Here is a 22,197-nt window from a genome sequence, read left to right as displayed (position 1 = left end):
GAACCCAAAAAGGTCCACTTCAAGACACATCATAATTAAAATTGTAAAATTCCAAGACAAAGAGAGAATCTTAAACGCAGCAAGGGAAAAACAGGAAGTAACATACAAGGGAACCCCGATAAGACCAGCAGCTGACTTCTCAATGGAAACGCTCCAAGCCAGAAGAGAATGGCAAAAAATATTGCAAGTAATGAGAACCAGAGGCCTGCAACCAAGACATGTCAAGCATTTTCTCCAACCACAAGGGACTGAAACTAGAAACCAACCTCAAGGAAAACCCCCCAAAACACTCAAACTCAATGAGATTGAATACCATGCTATTAAATAATGAATGGATCAAGAATGATGAGGGAAGAAATCAAAATGTTTCTGGAAACAAATGAAAATGAACTCACAACAACCCCAAACCTATGGGACACAGCAAAGGCAGTCCTGAGAGGGAGGTTCATAGAGATACAGGCCTACCTAAAAAAGATAGAAACATTTCAAATAAACAATCTAACCCTACACCTACAAGAATTTGAGGAACAAAAACAAAGACAGCCGAGAGCAAGTAGAAGGGAAGAAATAACCCAGATCAGAACAGAATTAAGTGACATGGAGACTAAAGGCACAATTCTAAGGATCAATAAATCCAGGAACTGGTTCTTTGAAAAGATAAACAAAACTGACAAGCCTTTAAGCAAGCTCAAGAAAAAAAGAGAGGACCTAAATAAACACAATCAGAAATGAAAGAGGAGACATTACAACTGATAAGACAGAAACACAAAGGATTGTAAGAAATTACTACGAAGAACTGTATGCCAAGAAATTTGAAAATCTAGGTGAAATGGACACATTTCTAGAAAAATATAATCTTCCAAAACTGAATGAAGAAGCAGTAGAAAGCCTGAACAGACCAATAACAGGTGATGAAATTGAAACAGTAATCAAAAATCTTTCAACACACAAAAGCCCTGGACCAGACGGCTTCACAAAAGAATTTTATAAAGCATTTAAGGGAGAACTAACCCCCACCCCCCAGTTATTCAAAAAAATTCAAGAAGATGCAAGACTCCAAACTCTTTTTATGAAGCCAGCATCATCCTAATTCCAAAACAAGATAAAGATATAACAAAGAAAGAAAACTTCAGGCCAATATTGCTGATGAACATAGATGCTAAAATCTTCAACAAAATACTGGCCAACTGCATCCAGCAATACGTTAAAAAGATCATACACCATGGCCAAGTGGGATTCATCCTAAGGACACAAGGATGGTACAATATTTGCAAATCGACAAACATCATACATCACATAAATAAAACAAAAGACAAAAATCACATGATCATATCAATAGATGCAGAAAAAGCATTTGATAAGGTACAGCACCCATTTATGATAAAACACTCAGCAAAGTTGGAATAGAGGGAGCATTCCTCAACATAATAAAGGCCATATATGAGAGACCTACAGCCAACATCATACTCAATGGACAAAAACTTAGAGCTTTCCCACTAAGATCAAGAACAAGACAAGGATGCCTGCTTTCACCACTCCTATTCAACATAGTACTGGAAGTCCTAGCCAGAGCAATCAGACAAGAAAAAGAAATAAAAGGCATTCAAATTCGTAAGGAGGAAGTAAAACTATCATTGTTTGCAGATGACATGATACTGTACATAGAAAATCCTATAGACTCCACCAAAAAACTATTCAACCTAATAAATGAATTCGGCAAAACAGCGGGATACAAAGTCAATACTCAGAAATCAAAGGCATTATTGTACACCAACAACGAAACTGCAGAAACAGAAATAAGGAAAAAAATCCCATTTGATATAGCAACAAGAAAAATAAAGTACCTAGGAATAAACCTAACCGAGGAGGTAAAAGACCTGTACTCAGAAAACTACACAACACTGAAGAAAGAAATTAAGGAAGACACAAACAAATGGAAGCGTGTACCATGCTCCTGGATTGGAAGAATTCACATCATCAAAATGGCCATACTACCCAAAGCAATTTATAGATACAATGCAATCCCTATTAAAGTACCTATGACATATTTCACAGATATAGAACAAACATTTCAGAAATTTATATAGAACCATAAACAACTCTGAATAGCTGCAGCAATTTTGAGAAAGAAGAACAAAGCAGGAGGGATCACAATACCTGATATCAAACTGTATTACAAGGCCAATGTAATCAAAACAGCCTGGTACTGGCATAAAAACAGGCACATAGACCAATGGAACAGAACAGAGAGCCCAGAAATAAAGCCAAGTCTTTACGGTCAATTAATATTTGACAAAGGAGGCAGGAGCATAAAATGGAGCAAAAACAGCCTCTTCAACAGATGGTGTTGGGAGATCTGGACAGCTACATGCAAAAAAATGAAACTTGATCACCAGCTTACACCATACACAAAAATAAATTCAAGGTTGATAAAAGATTTAAATATAAGTCATAACACCATAAAAGTCCTAGAGGAAAACACTGGTAGGAAAATCTCAAACATTCCATGCAACAACATCTTCACGGATATGTCCCTGAAAGGAAGGGACATCAAGGAAAGAATAAATAAATGGAACCTCATGAAATTAAAAAGCTTCTGCATGGCTAAGGAAAATAACATTAAAATGAAAAGAGAACCAACTATATGGGAAAACATATTTGCCCACGATACCTTAGACAAGGGTTTGATCTCCAAAATGTATAAAGAACTTGCACGACTCCACTCCAGGAAGACAAAAAACCCAATTAAAAGTGGGCAGAAGGCTTGAACAGACACTTCTCCAAGGAAGACATACAGAGGACCCAGAGACATATGAAAAGATGCTCAGCATCACTAGCCATCAGAGAGATGCAAATTAAAACCATAATGAGGTGCCATCTCACACTGGTCAGAGTGGCCAACATAAACAAATCAACAAACAAATGTTGGAGAGGATGCGGAGAAAAGGGAACCCTAGTGCACTGTTGGTGGGAATGAAGGCTGATGCAGTCTCTGTGGAAAACGGTATGGAATTTCCTCAGAAAACTAAAAATGGGACTGCCGTGTTTTTTTTTTAAAGGTAGCACATTTTTAAAATTATTTATTTATTTATTTTTAGAGAGGGGGAAGAGAAGGAGAGAGGGAGAGAAATATCAATGTGTTGTTGCCTTTCATGTGCCACCTACTGGGGACCTGGCCTGCAACCCAGGCACGTGCCCTGACTGGGAATTGAACCTGCAACCCTTTGGTTCGCAGCCCGTGCTCAGACCATTAAGCTACACCAGCCAGGGCTGGAACTGCCTTTTGACCCAGCAGTTCCACTGCTGGGATTATACCCTAAGAGTCCTGAAACACCAGTCCAAAAGAACCTATGCACCCCAATGTTCATAGCAGGATGATTTACAATAGCCAAGTGCTGGAAGCAACCTAAGTGCCCATCAGCAAATGAGTGGATCAAAAAACTCTGGTACATTTACACAATGGAATTCTACACAGCAGAGAGAATGGAGGAGCTCATACCCTTTGGGACAGCATGGATGGAACTGGAGAGCATTATGCTAAGTGAAATAAGCCAGGCGGTGAGGGACAAATACCATATGATCTCACCTTTAACCGGAACAAACCAAGAAAAGAAAAAAGCAAACAAATTATAACCAGAGACATTGAAATTAAAAACAATTTAACAATAGCCAGAGGGAAAGGGGGAGGGGACAGTGGGGAGAAAGGTTTTCAGGAGCTACTATAAGGGACACATGGACAAAACCAAGGGGGAGGATGGAACCAAGGAAGGGAGGTGGGCTTGGCTGAAGTGGGCGGGAGGGGTGGGGAGAAAATGCAGACAACTGTAATCGAACAACAATAAAGTAATTAAAAAATGTATCCCATGAAGACAAAAAGAAAAAAAATTCAATTGTAGGTGGAGCAAAGTTCATAGCCACTGGTAAGCTAAAAATAAAAGGCCAAAGTGGGAAACAACTTGCATTTATTTGAGATTCAAAAATAGCTATTAGGGAAGCATTGATTCAGGCAGAAGCCCAAATAGCATTCTGATTAGGAGTCAAAGGCCAGGGGTATCTATGAGAAAGGGAAGGGGAACAATTACATCAATAGAAGGAATGCATTTCTATTGGTGCAGAGAAGCTAACATAGTGACACTAATTCTAAACAGTGTTTTTAATATTTAGTCTAGTAGCCATCATTCTGGTAGTCATAATATCTGCTTTTTTATCTTTGCAAACAGTTGTTTGGGACTTAGAGTCAGTCTGAAGGTTATTTTGCTCTGTTTTAGTATTCCTAAAGTTGGAGGCCTAAGATGGGCAAGACGGTTCCTCAGGGATGGCAGCCCTGGTTTCATTTTAAAGTGGCTCTCATTATGTTGTACACCAATTCCTTCTCAGTTTGTCATCTTGGAATCTTTTCACACAAGTCAAATCAAATTAAAATGGCTATAAAGTTACTGTTGGTGAGGGGAAGAGCTACAGAGTGAATGTACATTTTTTCAGGGTACTGGTGTTGGTGATGATGGTGAAGAAGGCGGTGGTGAGTAGAATGGAGCAATGTGGAGAAATTTGCTACAAAGTCACAGAGCTCTTGGTAAACTAGTGTGATTTACCATTTCATCTCTCCATGCTTCATTTGGGTTATTTTTTTTTTCCAAGCTTTCTTTCAGTTCACAAATTCTTTCTTCAGGTTTATCTGTTCTGCTGTTATAATCATTCATTACTTTTTGCATTGGCTATTGTATCTTTCAGTTCTAGGATTTCATTTTTTTCTTTAAAAGTATGTATTTATAATCTTTTATCATATTTTTCAATTTTAATTTTTATATAACAAATATCTATTTTAAAGTCTGTTTCTTATGTTCATATATAAGGAGACCCTGTGCCTTTCTTTCTGCTGTTTGAAGTTTTTGATATTTCTTTTTAATGATTTTCTATTTTTACTTTCATTTTATGTAAGACATTATATTTGAAAAAATATTTGGGGAGGTTATTTCAACCTAGGATGATGTTATCTTCTCTCTAAAGGAATTTTATTTCATCACATGCTTGGGACACCAGCAATTTGAAGTCATCAAAACCCCTTGTAGGGATGTACATTATTTGGACAATCCAGATGACTCAAGCTAAATTGTATTTGAGAGCCAGGTGACATTGATTACAAGTTTTGTCTTCCTGATGCAGTGAGACCGACAAAAACCCTTTTCTGTCTGTGAGAAGCACCTTCCTTATGGGCAAAAAGTGACACAAAATAATGGTTTGCCTTCCTGGATTTCCAACTTCCCTGAATGTTTACTTGGTAATTCTGCACTATCTTATTCACTGTTTTATGCTTTCAAGATGACTTTTATTATTCATTTTTAAAATATGTTTTTCCATTTTTTATGGTTTTTCTCAGTAATAACACTAATGCAAATTACCTAGTCTCTCATTACTGGAGGTAGAAGTCCTGAGCTTGTGTGATTTACAAACTAGCCACCAAAGTATGAACTTCAGGGGCTGGTTATACCCTGGCTAAGAGAACAAGATCTGAACTGCCACCTCTTCAGACACTGTCCTATTACCTGATCTTTGATGATTACCTCATTTCACTCTGACAGCTACTTCCTGCCCTCCTCCCAATTCCTTACTGAGCCATGCTCATGATGCAGAGCTCTCCGAGACAGAAGAAAAAAAAATGTCCATCCATCATCATCCTTCCTCTTCAGTTAAATATATATTTTAATATATAAATATATAATATATAAATATTTTAGGAAGGTTAATATGTTTTGCTGAATGGCCAATAGAGAAGGTGTGAGATTTTAGAAAATGTATTATTTGGGACCCTGAAAACCATTTTTCTCTCGAAAAAATCAGGAGAAGTGACATCTTCAGAATCAGAAGTGTTCTTTTTGTGAGATTCAGCTAAAGATTCAATTTCTTTTCAACACATGCTTCTGATGGGTTTGAAAATTGGCATATCAGTCTTGGAGTGCTTTGCAAAAGAGGCTTTTTAAATTTTCTTAGCTTAAAATTCCTTAAATGAATGAGGAAATTTTTTAGTAAAATTGTATTGAAATATGAATAAATAGAGGAATATGCATATATTAAGTGTATAGCTGAATGAACTTTGGTAAACATATCCATGTAACTAGGACTCTAAAACAAAACTAAGTCACCACCAGCACCCCAGATGCCTCTTTCATGTCCCCTTCTGAGTCACTTAACCCCTCAAGGGTAACCACTGTCCTGATCTCACACTATAGATGAGTCTGCTTGTTTTTGAACTTTATACATAGAATTATTTAGTATATATTCTTGTGACTGGTTGTTTACTTTCCTTCTCTCAAAACTATGTACTGTGTATTAATATTATTGCATGCAGTTGTAAATCATTCATTCTTGTTTTTTTTAATAGTAGTCCATAGCATAAATATACCACAATTTCTTTATTCATTCTATTATTGATGGGCATGTGGATTCTTACAATTTTATAAATAGTGCTTTTACAAAAATTCTTGTGTCTTCTTTTTTATCTTTCAGTAAACATAGATATCAGGAAATTCTTGACCTTTCATCTTTTAAGTTTTACCCTGTTCACCAGGACTTTAACCCAGATTCTTATCCTTGATCTTTTAATTGGGACCAAATACAAATGATTTCCATGACCTGCTTTGTGAATAAGCTGAAAGCACTTTGTTCAGCTGACTGCGGTCTTTTGTCTGAGCCCTAGAATCTCTAGATCTCTAGAATTTAGTAGTTGAATTGGATGTGTTTGATAAAAGGGTGGAAAGACCTCCTTGGTAGAGTGCCTCAGTTTGGCTTCAACCCAGGGTCTGCACCCTGATTCCTGAACCTTGCTTTGTGGTTTCATCTGGTGAACCAAATTATATCTACTGGTCACTATAGATTTAGTGGAAGTTAATCTGCCATGTCCCAATTTAATCTTTTAAGAATGTGAGAAAAGCCTTTTTTTTAATAGTCCCTTATGAGAATATTATTATAATTCTGTTAGCTAATGACATCTGTGAGAATTTGCAAATGTCTGTACATGGGATCTTCAAATTGCATAAAATCTGCTTGAATAGAAAGACTGTCTATGCACTAGAACAAAAGATGCATAAGACAAGATGTTATAACCAATATGAGTTACTGTCATATATGCCTCGAAGCCAAATGGAGTGGTGACTTCAGACAAGTGTGCAACTTTTATTTTGTGATGGAGGATAACCAAAGAAACAAACTCCACCAAAATATCCCCAAGCATCCTCCCCATTGAAAAATGAGTCAGCTAAAGGACTTCAAAATAATTAAATTACAATAATTGAAAACACATTTCATAAGAGAAATTAAATAGATTATTTGAGGTTACAGAGCATCTGCTAATGAATGTTTGCCTCAGCATGTACAGCTTTACTTTGTCTTCCCCAATTCCAGCATTTCTGAAACCCACTAATTTCTCCTTTCTGTGTAAATTCTGTATGTATTTCTCGTTACAGCTCCATAAGACCAGTGTTTGCCACCTTCCCAGCTTTTGTCACATGTGTCAAATCACCGGGGTTCAGCGAAGAAAAGAGAAACTACTCTAGATATTTCAAGCAGAAGGTGATTTAATACAGGGAAATAAAAGCTTACAAAATAGTGGGGAGAATGGAAGTAAAAGGCACCAGTGGAATTTTGGTTTTAATGTCAAAGTCAAAAACCAATGATTATCACATTTTCTACTCTTGCTGCCTCCATAATCACCTCACTCCCAGGAGGCTGTTGACTACAGAGTAAATCCCTGATTCTACTCGGGCATGCACTGGAATCTCTCCAGGCTTGCTAACCAGCTGCCTCTACTGCAGTGAGACTGCCTCCACTTCATTCTTCCTTACAAAACTCAGGTAACTGCACCTAATTGGCACAATATAATTCATATCCAGACCCCAACCAGCCAGATGTCTAGAAAGTGTAATGTTAAGACTTCTAATCTCTTGGGAAAAAACAGGAGGTTGAGAGAACTAACCCAAGGATATGCCACTTGTACTCACTTTATAAATTAAAGTTATTTAAAAGGAGACCTTATATTTACACCGTAAAGGAAAATCCAAGATCATTTGCCATTAATAGTAGGTATTTGTCAAAGTAAATGCAAGGACTTTTTTTTGTCTCAAGTTTTCCATAGACATTTTTCCTCGCCGAGCAAACAAATTATAAAAAGATCCTTCTTTCAGGCTGTCCCCACACTGCATTGTTTTCCCATGCTACCACCAACTACCCACATTATGTGAGCCAAAAGCCAATATTTGCAATTAGATTGTAGGTCACATCTGAAATAAAGCAGAACTCTATGCAAGTTATCATCAAGAATTTTTTCCCCTGGTGGAGGAATGGAGAGGACCACGCATAACTCCTCGGCCCCACCTGCAGTGCCCATCAATGCACTTTGGAAATGCTTTATTAGCTATCAGCACCTTAAAGGTACTTTGATCTTTTTTTCTTAAGTTCTAGGATAGAACTGTTTAAAAATCCACATTTTAAAAATCCAACCTAGTGTTACAAATTTAGGAAAGAAGAAAATTAGGAAAGATGACTCAGGGAATTTTAGGGAGTTAAACAAAGACCAACAGTCAGTTTAAAGCAGGCCCTTGTTGCCTTTGTCTGGGCATGATGTAGAGCTTGGGGAACTTGGGGTTACTCTTGCAGCTTGAGCCACAAGGCCTGGATAAGAGTTGCCCATTTAACCCAACTCCATTCCTGGTGCTTTGGGTCTATTCTTCCTGTTATCAGCTGACCAAACCCTTCTCTGCCATGAGAACCATAGCTTTCTCCTTTTCCCCTCTACTTCACTTTGGTCAGCACATTCTTTAACCTCCCATCCCCAACTCTACGTTATTTTTCTTCAGAGAAGTTACCATTACAAGCTTCATTACATATTACTGCTTGCATTCCAAAGAGCTCCCATTGGTTGAACAAATGACAACTGGGTGAGTAAGATGTCAGCCTTCTTGTTTCAGCCAGGGGAACCCTAGAAGGAAGTCCAAATCCAGCTCAGCCTCACTTCAGAACTTCCTATGTTTCACAGAATGTCAGATCGATCAAAATTATTTATAACAGAATGCACTTCAAACTCCAGGCTACCTACATCACACAGAGGCCTTAAGTTGTTGTAAACTCAATTTTGAAATAATATTGGTAATTTCCTCTTTCGTGTTGAGGATGAAGAATTGGGTTGAGACCTGACTCCACCATATCCTGGATGGCAAGTCACTTTAATTCCCAGGGTCCACTATAAAGTGGGGATGATTTATTTTTTGCTGTATTTATCACTTGTTGCACGGGTCTTATAAAATGAGGCATTTAACCATGTATTTCATCATTTAATAAGTAATTTTATGAGTGCCTACCATGTGCAAGATCTTTAAATGTCATCCTCTCAGTGTGGCCCTTCATAACCATCTTATGTGACATTTCAGCCTCACACTCCTCAATAATTCTCTAATCCTCCTTCTCTGCTTTCTCTGCTTTTATTTTTTCACAAGTGCTTTTCTTTTTCCAACTAAATATATATTTTATTGATTTATATTATTTATCATAGGTATCTATTTAATTTTGTATTATTTGTCTCCCTCCACTAGGCTTCAAGCTCCTTGAGAGGGATGACTGGATTTTTTTTTTTTTTTTTTTTGCTATTGTCTCTCCAGAGCCTGGCCCATAGTGGGCACTTAATAAATCATGCTGAATGAATAAACAAATGTGCCGTGCTCAGAGTACTAGTGCTGATATAAATCAGGCTAGTGTGTAAAACTCAAATTTATTCTTGATTAGAGAAAACTTGCTGAAGAATGTGTATTCTGTACAGATGGCTGTACAGAAGGGCTGGAGTTAAGCTGAGAGAACAATTAGGAGGCCAGTACATAATCCAGGCAAGAAATGACAAAGTGAATTAATTCTGTGTCTGTGAGTGTAGGAAGGGGCCATTGGAAAACATTGAGAATATTGCATTGCAGAGCTTAGTGACTGCTTACATGTGAGTGTGATGGGAAAAGTAAAATCTGCATCAAATCCCTGGGTTCTAGATTGGGCAGTTGAAAGGATGATGGTGATTCTTGCTGAGATGGGAATGCTGGAGAAGGAAATGGTTGTTTGAAGGACAAGCCTAGGGAGAGAATTTGTTGTCAGGTGCCTGTGGGTCAATAGATGTTCACCAGGAGATTGAGTATACAGCTCTGAGTTTAGAAGAGAAAGTTAGACTGGGGATAAAGATTTGAGAGCTACAATCTTAGGCTCTAAGGGCAGCATGCAGAATGGGGAGAAGGAAGGATCTAGGGGTACACCATGGTTTAGGATAATTGCAGGAAAAGAAGAGTTGCAAAGAGAACTATGAGCAATTAGAAAAGCAGAAGAAAACCAGGGGAAATTTTTCAAAGTGGGAGAAACCAATAGCATCAGATATCAGAGAGATATAAAGCAGCACAAAAGATGAAAATTTCCCACTGGCCTTGGCACATCAAGGGCCAGGTGACAGAATGGCCACTCTAACTTGAAATCTGAAGATCCTTCACTTGCATTCTCATCCTCTCTCCACAGATGGGACACTGGGGAGTGCCTGATTATTCTAAAAAAAAAAATAAGCCTTTTTCACCTGTTCCATTTGAGACCCCAGAGTTCTGCACCATTGATGATGGAAAAGATTTTTATGTCCTTAAAATCTGAGACTACTATGGTCTCGTTACATCAAATACCCACAATTCACTTTCTTTTATTAATGAACATGGTGTGCCTGAGAGTTCTGGACTTGAAAGCCAGAAAACCTGGTCTGATCTAGCTTAATATCTGTTTTGGCTAAAGGGTGACCTTGAACAACACATGGATTTTTTCAATTCAGTTGTCCTCATCTATAAAACTATGGGGTTGCTCTCAATCAGGTCCCTGGAAAGTATTTGAGTGATCTTATAGCTTTAACAATATGAATTAATAAAATTCATAATAGACATTTATTAAAGATCCTGCAAGTATCCAATTTCCATTCCATTCTAATAATAATTGTGTTGCTGGACCTGTTCCCATTCTTCTATATACTCTTTAAAGCACATAGACACCTCAACAGTACACAGATCTCTGGAATATGATCATGACTAATGCTGCAGAACATTTAAGAAAGTGGAACAAAATACAGGCTCCTCTATATCTCTGTCGTAGGCTGCTGGCTGTTGTGAAGCTGCTAGTGATTTATTTAGTATTCTGGTTGCAAAGAATCAGGGCTACATCATTTTATTGATACTTAAGTTTCCCTTTAAAAGTAATTAACCCAAATCAAGACAGTGTTCACCAAGAGTCCTGAAAAATAAAACGCAACAATAAAACCACCAGTCTATAGATTTTAAAGTAAGATTTTTTAAAGGCAGCTAAGAAAATTTTGGTATTTATGTGGTGCATCTTCCAAACTGAGATCTTGTTATGTTTTGTAAACATGACTCAAAAGCCAGTGATATTTCTCCCTTTTTGTCTCTTAAAGCAATGGAGCCAGTGAGAACTGAAAACCATGGTTTCTTTTCAAGGTGGTATTAAGAATGTGGCCTTTGAAGTTTATGTGTGTAACTGTAGTAGATTATTGTTCAGCAGAATCTGATACTACTGGGTGAGTGATGATGGTATTTAAGTGAAGAACAATGGTGACCCCAAGAGAGAACTGAAACTGTTGGGCCCCAGGCGTTTGTCCATCTGAAAGAGAAGGAAATTTCTGGCACATCCACAGGCCCAGTTTGGTCTTCAACAATGCCGAAGTGAAAATGTCTCCACTTGCCACTGTAGATTCCAGGAGAGAACTTGGTCAGGGCAGTCTCTAGTCCTGAAAGCTCCTGCTTCATCATTCTCTCTGCTCTGCCCCTTTGGAGCCATAGTGAAGGACATCCTGGTGAGCCAGAAAGAACTTGAGCAAAAAGATGGTGCAGGGCCTGACCCTGAACATGCAGACAATACACAAATGTGTACTTCCCTAGCCACAATGAACTGAAATGCCCATATTTTTTTGCCAATTCCATTTGGTTGTTTTGGATTTAATCCCAATATCACCTTTAGATAATGTTTTTTGTGTTTTTTTTTCTCCTGTACCAAGCTACAGAAAGAGAGAAGGCAGGTAGCATGAAAACAATTGTCTGACACTTAAAGAGAAAATCAATGGCAAATGTCCGCTTTTATGTTTTCTCATCTAATCTTTACAAAAATCATGTGAGAAGGTAAGAAAACAAAGGTTCCCAGAGAGTAACTACCTTGAATTTTAATTCAGGTGCGTCTGACATTTAAGTCCATACTCTTTTTAATCACTACAAAAGTTAACCTTCACTCCATTTTTTGACCTGTTAATACTCAAATCAATAAGATTAAAAAAATACAAACATATAATTTTTATTTCAAAAAGTAACATGTTGCATGATGCTCAAAGTTGAAAGGCAAGGGCCACCTTTAAAATAATATGACATATGTAACTCTGGTAAAACTCCATTTTAAACACAGAATCTGTGAGAAATGCACATTTTTATAAAATTGAATTTATTGGGGTGGCATTGGTTAATAAAATTATATAGGTTTCAGGTGTACAAGTCTATACTATATCATCTGTATATTGTATTGTGTGTTCATCACCCCAAGTCAAGTCTCCCTTTATCACCAATTACCCCCACTTTACCCTTTCCTACCTCTCCCCAATGCCCTTTCTTTCTGGTCATCACCATACAGTTGTCTGTGTCTATGAGTTGTTCTTTTTTTCTGCTTAATTCCTTCACCTTTTTCACCCAGTCTCCCATCACCCTTCCTTCTGACAGCTGTCAGTCTGTTTCTGTATCTATGAGTCTGTTTCTATTTTGTTTGTTAGTTAATTTTGTTCATTGGATTCCACACGTAAGTGAAATAATATGGTACTTGTCTTTCTCTGACTGGCTTATTTCACTTAACATAATATCTCCCAGGTCCATCTGGGCTGTTGCAAAAGGTAAGATTTGCTTCTCTTTTATGGCTGAATAGCATTCCACTGTGTAAATGTACCACAGCTTTTTCATGCACTCATCTGCTGATGGGCACTTAGGTTGCTTCCAAATCTAGGCTATTGTAAATAATGTTGCAATGAACATAGGGGGGCATATGTTATTTCATATCAGTGTTTTGGTTTTCTTTGGATAAATTCCTGGAAGTGGAATCGCTGGGTCATAAGGCAGTTCCATTTTTAAATTGTTGAGATAACTCCATACTGCTTTCCCCAGCGGCTGCACCAGTCTGCATTCCCATCAGCAATGCACAAGGATTCCCTTTTCTCCACATTCTTGTGAACAATTGTTTGTTGATTTACTGATGATAGCCATTTTGACAGGTGTGAGGTGATATTTCATTGTGGTTTTAGCATTTCTTGAATGATTAGTGATGTTGAATATATTTTTGTATATTGGCCATTGTATGTCCTCTTTGGAGAAGTGTATATTCAGGTCCTTTGCCCATTTTTAAATTGGGTTGTTTGTTTGGTGTTGAGTTATAAAACTTATAAAACTTATCAAAGTTCTTTATAAATTTCTTTATAAATTGTAAATTGACCCCTTACCAGATATATGATTGGTGAATATGTTCTCCCATTCAGTGGGTTCTCTTTTCATTTTGTTGATAATTTCCTTTACTGTGCAAAAACTTTTTAGTTTGATGTGTTCCTATTTATTTTTTTCTTTTGTTTCCCTTGCCTGAGGCAATATATCAGAAAAAATATTGCAATGAGAAATGTCCAAGATTTTACTGTCTATGTTTTCTTCTAGGATTTTTATGATTCCAAGTCTAACAGTTAAGTCTTTATAATCTATTTTGAGTTTATTTTTGTGTATGGTGTAAGAAAGTGGTCTGATTTCATTTTTGCATGTGTCTGTCCAATTTTTCTAACACTATTTATTGAATAGGCTATCTTTACCCCATTCCATGTTCTTCCCTCCTTTGTCAAATATTAATTGACCATAAAGGCTTGGGTTTATTTCTGGTCTAATAAGATTTCCTATCATGGAAAAATCCAAGCCCTGAAATTTCCAGTCAAAATGATAGATGGCATAGGTAAATGTGGTACTTGCATCCTCCCACGACCACATCAAAATTACAACTAAACTACAGAGCAATCATCATTCAGAACTGCCTGCAACCTAGCTGAATGAAAGTCCTACAACTAGAGAGTTAAAGAAGAAGCCACATTGAAACTGGTAGGAAGTGTGGAAATGCAGTATGGGCTGGTCTCATATTCACATGTGGTAGATAAAAATTAGGAAGTATATCTCAGCTGTGGAGGTCCCCCCTGAGGAGCAAAGGGTCCCAGTTCCACATCAGGCCCCCAGGCCCAGCATTCCAGTGCCAGGGAAGAGACGTCCCCATAATTTCTGGCTGTAAAAACCAGTGGAGATTGTGGCTGAGTAAGACAGGGATTCTGGAGTCCCAGGCAATTTCCCTTAAAGGGCCTATGCACGGACTTACTTTGATTCACTCCCTTCAGCTCTAGCACTGATATAGCAGCTTGGAAGGCAGCGGGGATGTATGGGGAGAAACTAAATTGCCTGGCATCAGGGTGAGAGCTGGGGGGTCAGTGTTTTGCCAGACAAAAGTGCTGACAAAGGTCATTGTTCCTTTTCTGGCCCTCCCACAAAGCTGGCAGACACCGTATCTGAGTCTCCTTCAACCCAGCTAACACTGTTTTCCTGCCCTAGTGATTCCCTGAGACACTGTCCCACCCAACTTGAGAGCCCACCCAAGCCTTTCCAGAGGCTTTTCCATAGAAATGGCCTGTCTTGGCTCATGCTTCAGATTTTCCTAAAATCTTTCAAACAAGCAGCATCTGGCCTCAGTGTGCTCCATACCTCTTACTAAATGGCACCAGACCTGGCACTAGTGGAAGCCAGCTTTAGTTCACAGCCTGGCCTCACCTGGACACCTCCAAGCCCAGCACAAGTAGCAGCCATCTGCAGATCTCTTTGTAGCTTATGCTGGTTGCCTCAGGCAGAACCCAGATGGTGGCTGACATTGGCCTGCACATCCTGGAAGGCCTCAGAGCCAGTGTACCCAGTAGACAGCTTCAGAACACATTGAAACACCACCCGACCACCTCCATAGCACCATACTCAAGGGACAGATCCAGTGGGCACCAGAGCCCTAATGAAGTAAGTTCTATTCTGTGGGATGGGTCAGTGATTTGCCTGTCCTTGCAGCAAACTGGCATGGGGGTAAATTTTCCCCACTGATGTGCTAATATCAATCAAAGCTCAACTCCAACAGGAGAGTGTACATTGCCCACATGGGGGTGGGAGGTACAACTGGAGTGCCCAGCTTGGGTGATTGAAGAAGCTGTGTGCCACTGGACTCTACTGGACAACTACTACATTATGCCACTCTACCAAGCCTGGCATATGTAGCATCTCTACCTAATACATAGAAACAAAGACAGGGAGGCTGCCAAAATGAGGAGACAAAGAAACATGTACCAAGTGAAAGAATAGAACAAAACTCCAGAAAAAGAACTAAACAAAATTGAGAGAAGCAATCTACTAGATGTAAAGTTCAAAATACTGGTTATAAAGATGCTCAGTGAAATTAGAAGTTCAACAGCATAAAAAAAAATATGAAATCCATAACAAAGAACCCATCAGAAATGAAGAGTTTACTAACTTAAATGAAGAATAATTAACAGGGAATCAATAGTAGAGTAGATATAGCAGAGAATCAAATCAGCAATTTGGAATATAAGGAGGCAAAGAACACCCTATCAGAACAGCAAAAAGAAAAAAGAATCCAAAAAGTAAAGATAGTGTAAGGAACCTCTGGGCCAACTGCAAGCATGACAACATTCACATCATGGGGGTGTCAGAAGGAAAAGAGAGAGAGCAAGAAATTGAAATTTAAAAAAGTAATGACAGAAAACTTTCTTAACCTGGTGAAGGAAATACATACAAGTCTAGGAAAGGCAGAGTGTCCCAAACAAGATGAATCCAAAGAGGCCCTCACCAAGGCTCATCAAAATTAAAATGAAGAAGGTTAAGAACAAAGAGAGAATCCTAAAAGCAGCAAGAGAAAAGCAGTTAGTTAGCTACAAGGGAGTTCTCTTAAAACTGTCAGCTTACTTCTCAACAGAAACTTTGCAGGCCAGAAGGGATTGGCACAGAATATTCAAAGTGATGAAAAACAAAGCCCTACAACCAGGTTTACTGTACCTAGCAAAACTATCAGGAAGAATTGAAGGACATATAAAGAGCTTCCAAGACAAGAAGTAGCTAAAGGAGACTAGCAAACCTGTATTACATGAAATGTTAAGGGGTCTTCTTTAAGGAGAAGAAGAGAAAATAAAAATATGAACAATAAAATGGCAATAAATGTATATCTATCAACAACTGAATCTAAAAGAACAAAATAAATGAACAAGCAGAACAGAAACAGAGTCATAGATACAGAGAACGTTTTGGCCGTTGCCAGAGGGGAGGATGATTGGGGAGATGGGTGAAAAAGGGTGAAGGATTTAAGAAGTGTAAATTGGTTGTTACAGAATAGTCATGGGGATGTAAATTTCAGCATAGGGAATATAGTCAATAATATTCTTATATCTGTGTATGGTGTTAGATGGGTATGAGATTTATCAGCATGATCACTTAGTAAGTTATATAAATGTCTAGTCACTGGGGTGCACACCTGAAGCTAATAAAATATTGCATGTCAACTGTAATTGAAAATAAAACATGATTTAATTAAAAAAACAAAGACAAAAAGAAAAATCCAAGTGGGGTAGGTGAAGGTGGAAGAATGTGTAGGGGAAATAAATGGTAATGGAAAAAAATTTAGAGAAAATAGAGCTCTAAGAGAAGAAAAAAAGAAAACTCCAAGCCCTACCTAGAGGGAGGAATCAGCTAACATAAATTCATCCCTTTGATGGAACAGTGAAATTGCATATGGTTTCAAATCACATGGAGAGGCAAGAAATCTGCTCTGAGTTTGCATATTTGATTTGGAGGAGTTGAGGCATGGGAGCTGTGTCACAGTCAATATATCTGCCAGGGACAGATTAGGACCAGGTGACTGTTGAGCTATTCACTGTTCCCTTCTGACACACATGCTTCACTCACCAAATCACCATGCAGCATGAAGACTGATAAAACAAAGGTAATCTCATGCACTCTGACTTTTCCTCTCTGCCTCTCTCTTGAGGCTTTTTGACTCCATGTTGGTAGTAGCCAGTGCCAACTGCTTATAGGCATAAGTCATTTGCAGTAATAAAACAAGAGATAACTCAGGCCAGAGCCAGTTGTTGAATTTTTGAGAGTCTACATTTTTTTAAGAAAGTATGGTTTCTTCAAAGAGTCCAATGGACTAAAGCAAAAATATGTGGACTCTGGAACCACATTGCTCAAATCACGATTCTTATTTACCCACTGTGTGACCCTGGGTATGTTCCTTCACCTCTTGAATGTTTCAGTTCCCTCATCTATAAAACAGATTCATTTATTCATTCCACATATATATGCTGTCATATATCACAACCTTGATTCCACACGCTGGCATGAAGCACTGAGCAAAACCAACCTAGCCCTCATCCTCATAGTGGAGAGAGATGATAAACAGATCTATTTGTAACATTATTTTAGATAGTGCTAAATGCTGTAAAGTCAAATAAAGCAGGGTAGGGGATTGAGAGATGGAAGAAGGGATGGCTATATTACAAAGGGCAGAAAAAGGTAAATCCTTGGAGGAGATAAAACACTGAAAACACCAAAATAATGTGAAGGGGGTAAGCTACACAGTATCACAGATAACAGTATTGCAAGCAGAGAGAGTGGAAATGTGAACAAAACATAATAACTGTGCCCACCTACTGGAGTGTTATATGAGTGACATGGAATAATATGTATAAAATAAGACCATGGAAACTACCCTGGGAAGGTTAGCTCTGCGTGTCTCATAGAATCTCAGAGGTGCAAGAACAATAAATTTCTCTCCAGTCTTCCTCTTATAATGTTAGTGTCTCTAAAACAAACAAACAAACAAACAAAAACATGCATCTTCTGTTTAAGTACCTGTCATGATGAGGCTGTCCTACCTCAAGAAGCAGGGCCTTGCTTCCACTGTTGGGGGAGCTTCGTATCTCTGTCCACTGAACTTACATCCTACTCACGGGAACCACAAAGACCCTACCTGCTCCCTCTCTTACATGACAATGCTTCCATATTCAAAATAAGTTTCATCTCAGCTCCATCAGCTTCTTCAAACACTCCTTATTTGTATGGCTTCCAGATTTCTCACTTTCATTTGATCATTTGATAAACACAGCACAATATATTCACTCTCTTAATGATGGGTTTAGTGTTGGAGGCTTGAACCCACCCCCACTTGGAAGCTCTTTCCTAAAAGCAGAGTCCCTAGGTAAGGAGGCACATGTCTATCCTTCTCAGTGTGTGCCTGCCCCTTCCTGCCATCTTGCTCAGGTAGAGCCACAGCCTGCACCAATTCGAACTCACATCTATGGTAATGGGTAAGAGAAGTAGTTGACTGACCAGTGCTTCCAGTTTCCTAGAGACTGGGGTGGAAAAGAGAAGGGAGGGCAGGGGGTATTGGGGAGTGGTGGATTCAGGACAGATCTTACTGCTGTGTTATTAATTAAGCATTGGATCAATGGGATTAGAACAGAGCTGATGAGTCATAAGTCCTAGGTTCCAATGCCTGTGAGTCAGCCTGCTGAGCTGAGGCTGGGTCCTGCTCCCGCCAGGTGCCTCATAAAACAAACCATAGTGGCACAGGTTAGAGGAACACTTTATATGGTGTTATTTTCTTCTAGAAAATAATTTCAAGGAGAAATCTGTTTAATGGTAGATTACTCAGGCCATCTTGTCTTTAGAACTTACCTACAATACTATAGAGCACAGAGAATCTCCTTGGCATTGTAATGGAGTGCTGAGCTGGAGGTCCTCCCAAAATCCTAAAGCTCCCACAGCTATCACTTGGGGGATGAGGGAAGAGGAGCAGGGCCATTGAGAGCTACTTTGCATATCTGAAGAACTTGGCCAGTGTTTTAGTAATTTCAAAAGCTGTCCCTCCACTGGGAGGCAGGGAGATGGGTGTGAGTCTAACCGGTGACACGATGTAGCTGGAGGGGCTTCCTGCACCCACTATAGTGGCTTGGAGGCGGCTTCCACTTCATGGAGCCATGCTTGCCCAGGCTAACAATGGCAGCCAGGAAAGGCAGAATAAACCAGGCTACTGACAAGTGTAACCCAGGGAGGAATAAGAAATGGGGTTACAGAGGAAGATCTTCACCAGGATTTAAACCCAGGTGCAGCAGCCATGCTGGGGGTTAACCATATTGTTTGGAAGTGGAGAGGGGGCTCTCTTGACCACACAGCTTAGAAAGAAGCAGAAAAGCAGGATGTAGCAGCTGTGCTTGCTCTTGACCACATGGCTGGGGAAAAGGGCGGCTCTTGACTATGTAGAAGCAGTGCAGGGTGTTGGCCGTATGCTTTGAAAGAATGCAGAAGGGCTTCCACTGGCCCACCATGAGGGAGTGCCACACAGTATGGATTAAGAATGGGAGCCTAGCCGAGCTATGGTCTTCTATTTTCTTTTCCTGAGATACGGTACCTCTGACTGGCCTGGTTTGGCAAGGGGAGGCAGGACTCTATATATATGTATATGTGTGTTTGTGGATGTTTTAAAGGGACTTTGGGATTTAATAGTCATTCTGCCATTATTCTGAACCTGTATAACTTTTGAATACAGAGTTCCTTTCCTTTTTACCAAACTCTGGCATGGAGAGCCACAGCCCTTACCAGCGGCAGGCAAAAAGAGCCATAGAGTAATAGACCCGCAGGGAGGGTTTCTGTAACAGCATGAATTGTAAGATGATAGGCATGTTTCATCACTATGGAGTATGGGCTTGAATTTTAAGCCATCTAGTCAATGGTGTTCTGAAGTTCTGTATCATTAAACTTTGGGACAAATACACATTTTGGGCAGTAGGTAGGAACAGGACATAACAGTAAACACAGTCATGTTTTAATCTGTTTATTCATTTGTTTTTATATTTAGAACAAAAATCGTAATTCTTAAGTTGAATATGGGGAGGGCGAGTGCGAGAAAAATTAAGTCACCCACTCAGGCTGATCCACCATTAAGCAATAGTCACAGTGTAAACAGCCAGTAATCACAACTTCATAGTGATTGATCTGCTCTCCTGGACCAGGTTGATAAAGCAGCCACCCCACTGATGTTCTTTTGATACCACTCCAGGATTGAGTTTGCTGGGAGCTGCTAATTGGCTGAGCAACTGCTGGAAGATAATGAGCCTGTTTGACTCATTGGTTGATCTGCTTGACCGACAGACAGGTTGGACAAGGCCAGAAATTTTGTGTGGGCAGGTCCATTCCAGGACACCGGGCAGTCTGACCTTGAAGCTGTCTAAACTGGGCAAGTTGTCATTTGGGAATCCTGACAGTTACGAGAATTTGCAGACTCATCCTACCTGACTCCAAGCTTTTCCTGCTGTGCAAAATGTGTCTGCAAATCTTACTGCCTTCTGCAGTTTGCAGACATAATTTTTTTTAACTCTGTGGAGGTGGGAAATTACTATTCCTTGAGTCCTCTGTACCCAGCCAAAGCTTAGTCATTCCTCAGAGGCAAACTCCTGCATGGATATTTTCCTGACCACTGATGTGCGTGATAATCACTCTCTCCCCTAAACTCCAACTTCAATTGTCTGGATCAGTAGGTCTCAGACATCACTAAGCTTGAAACCCCCTGGGCATTCAGTTAAAATGCAGATTCTTATTCAGCAGGTCTGGAGTGGTGCCCGAGACTGCATCTCTCACAAGCTTCCAGGGGGCATTCACCCCTTCGGTAGCAAGAGTATGTTTCTTTGACAATAGAAATGGGATGTCTGTGATCTTGCACATTTCTCCAGATATATCTGAAGCTTCTTGAGAGCTTGTATGCTCTCTTCCTTTTTACACCCAGCACCTCACACAGTGCTATGTAAGCAGGCCATGCTATTAAATATCTGTAGACTAAAGAAGCTCCTATATGGTAGAAACAGTCGATTCTTCATTACACAATGACTCACACATGACATATGCTCAATAATTATTAATTGAATGAATGGATGGCCTGCCGGTATCTAGGAGGCTGATGAGAGAATGACAAAGAAGAGAAGGCTAAGTCTAAGAGGCATTTTTAAGTTCTGTTTGCTTGAACCAAAAAGGTAAGGGAAATGTTGATGCAAATTCAGGAAATATGCCTGGAGTTAACTGATTTGCATGCTAGTCATGCGGCATCTGGCATACTCATTGCTAAGTCATTTCTGGTATAAAGATTTTTAAAAGCATTTTCACTGTCGCAATAGGGTTTGAGTGAATTCACTGATCTGCCTGGCTGTGGGTACTGTGTAGAGGTACACAGCAGGTAGTAGGAAAGAATAGCACTCATTCTGGCAAAGCTCAATGGGAAGGAAGTCCTGGGATGCCTGAGAAACAGTTAATCCTCAAACAGTGGTTTCTGATGTATTCTTTTCAGTGACCCCTGCTTCCTTCTTTCCTACTTCTGACCAGCCACCAACACAAACCCTGACACACTGACCAGTTTTTAACGTTGGCCTGGAAACCTGGACCTCTTTCTTGCCTAGTTTCATCTGCTGGGAGTTTGGATCAGTGCCCTTGCCACATAACTGGACCCTGACTGAGAAAACAGGGGATAGTTGTTCATCGAGAGGTCCAGTCATCTCCCAGTGTTGGGAAAGGAAAGCCATTGATGGCAGAAAGGTGAAATGTATAGACGTACATAGGGCAGCCAGGACAACCAGGGAGGCCAAAGATCAAGGGAGTAAGGAGACGACTGATCTCACACTCTGCTGGGACAACTCAGTACACACACTGGTTTTACAGCCCACAAGCTTCCCTGCCTGCCTAAGTAGCTCTCTCACCAGCATGTGGTTTCTCCTTTCCCTTTGCCTCTTCCAGAATCCCTGCCATGAGATCTATCCTTTTGGCTTAGGAAACAAATCAGCTTTGGAAGGCCACTGTTAACTGTACCTTTGACATTTGGCAGCTGTTGGGGTGGTGAGAAGGAGGATGCAGGTGTCCTTGGAGTCCTCCTGTGTCAGTACTCAGGCAAGTGGAACTCCGTGTATTTTTCAGCCTCTCTGTAGCTGGATTGGAAGGAAGACCACAGAGTCTAGGAAAGTTTCACTGATCTGAACCCTGAGCCTTGCTGAGC

This window comes from Desmodus rotundus, chromosome 6, assembly GCF_022682495.2.
Source record: "Desmodus rotundus isolate HL8 chromosome 6, HLdesRot8A.1, whole genome shotgun sequence".
In the NCBI taxonomy this organism is placed as follows: domain Eukaryota; kingdom Metazoa; phylum Chordata; class Mammalia; order Chiroptera; family Phyllostomidae; genus Desmodus; species Desmodus rotundus.
Note: the sequence above shows the minus strand (reverse complement) of the source record.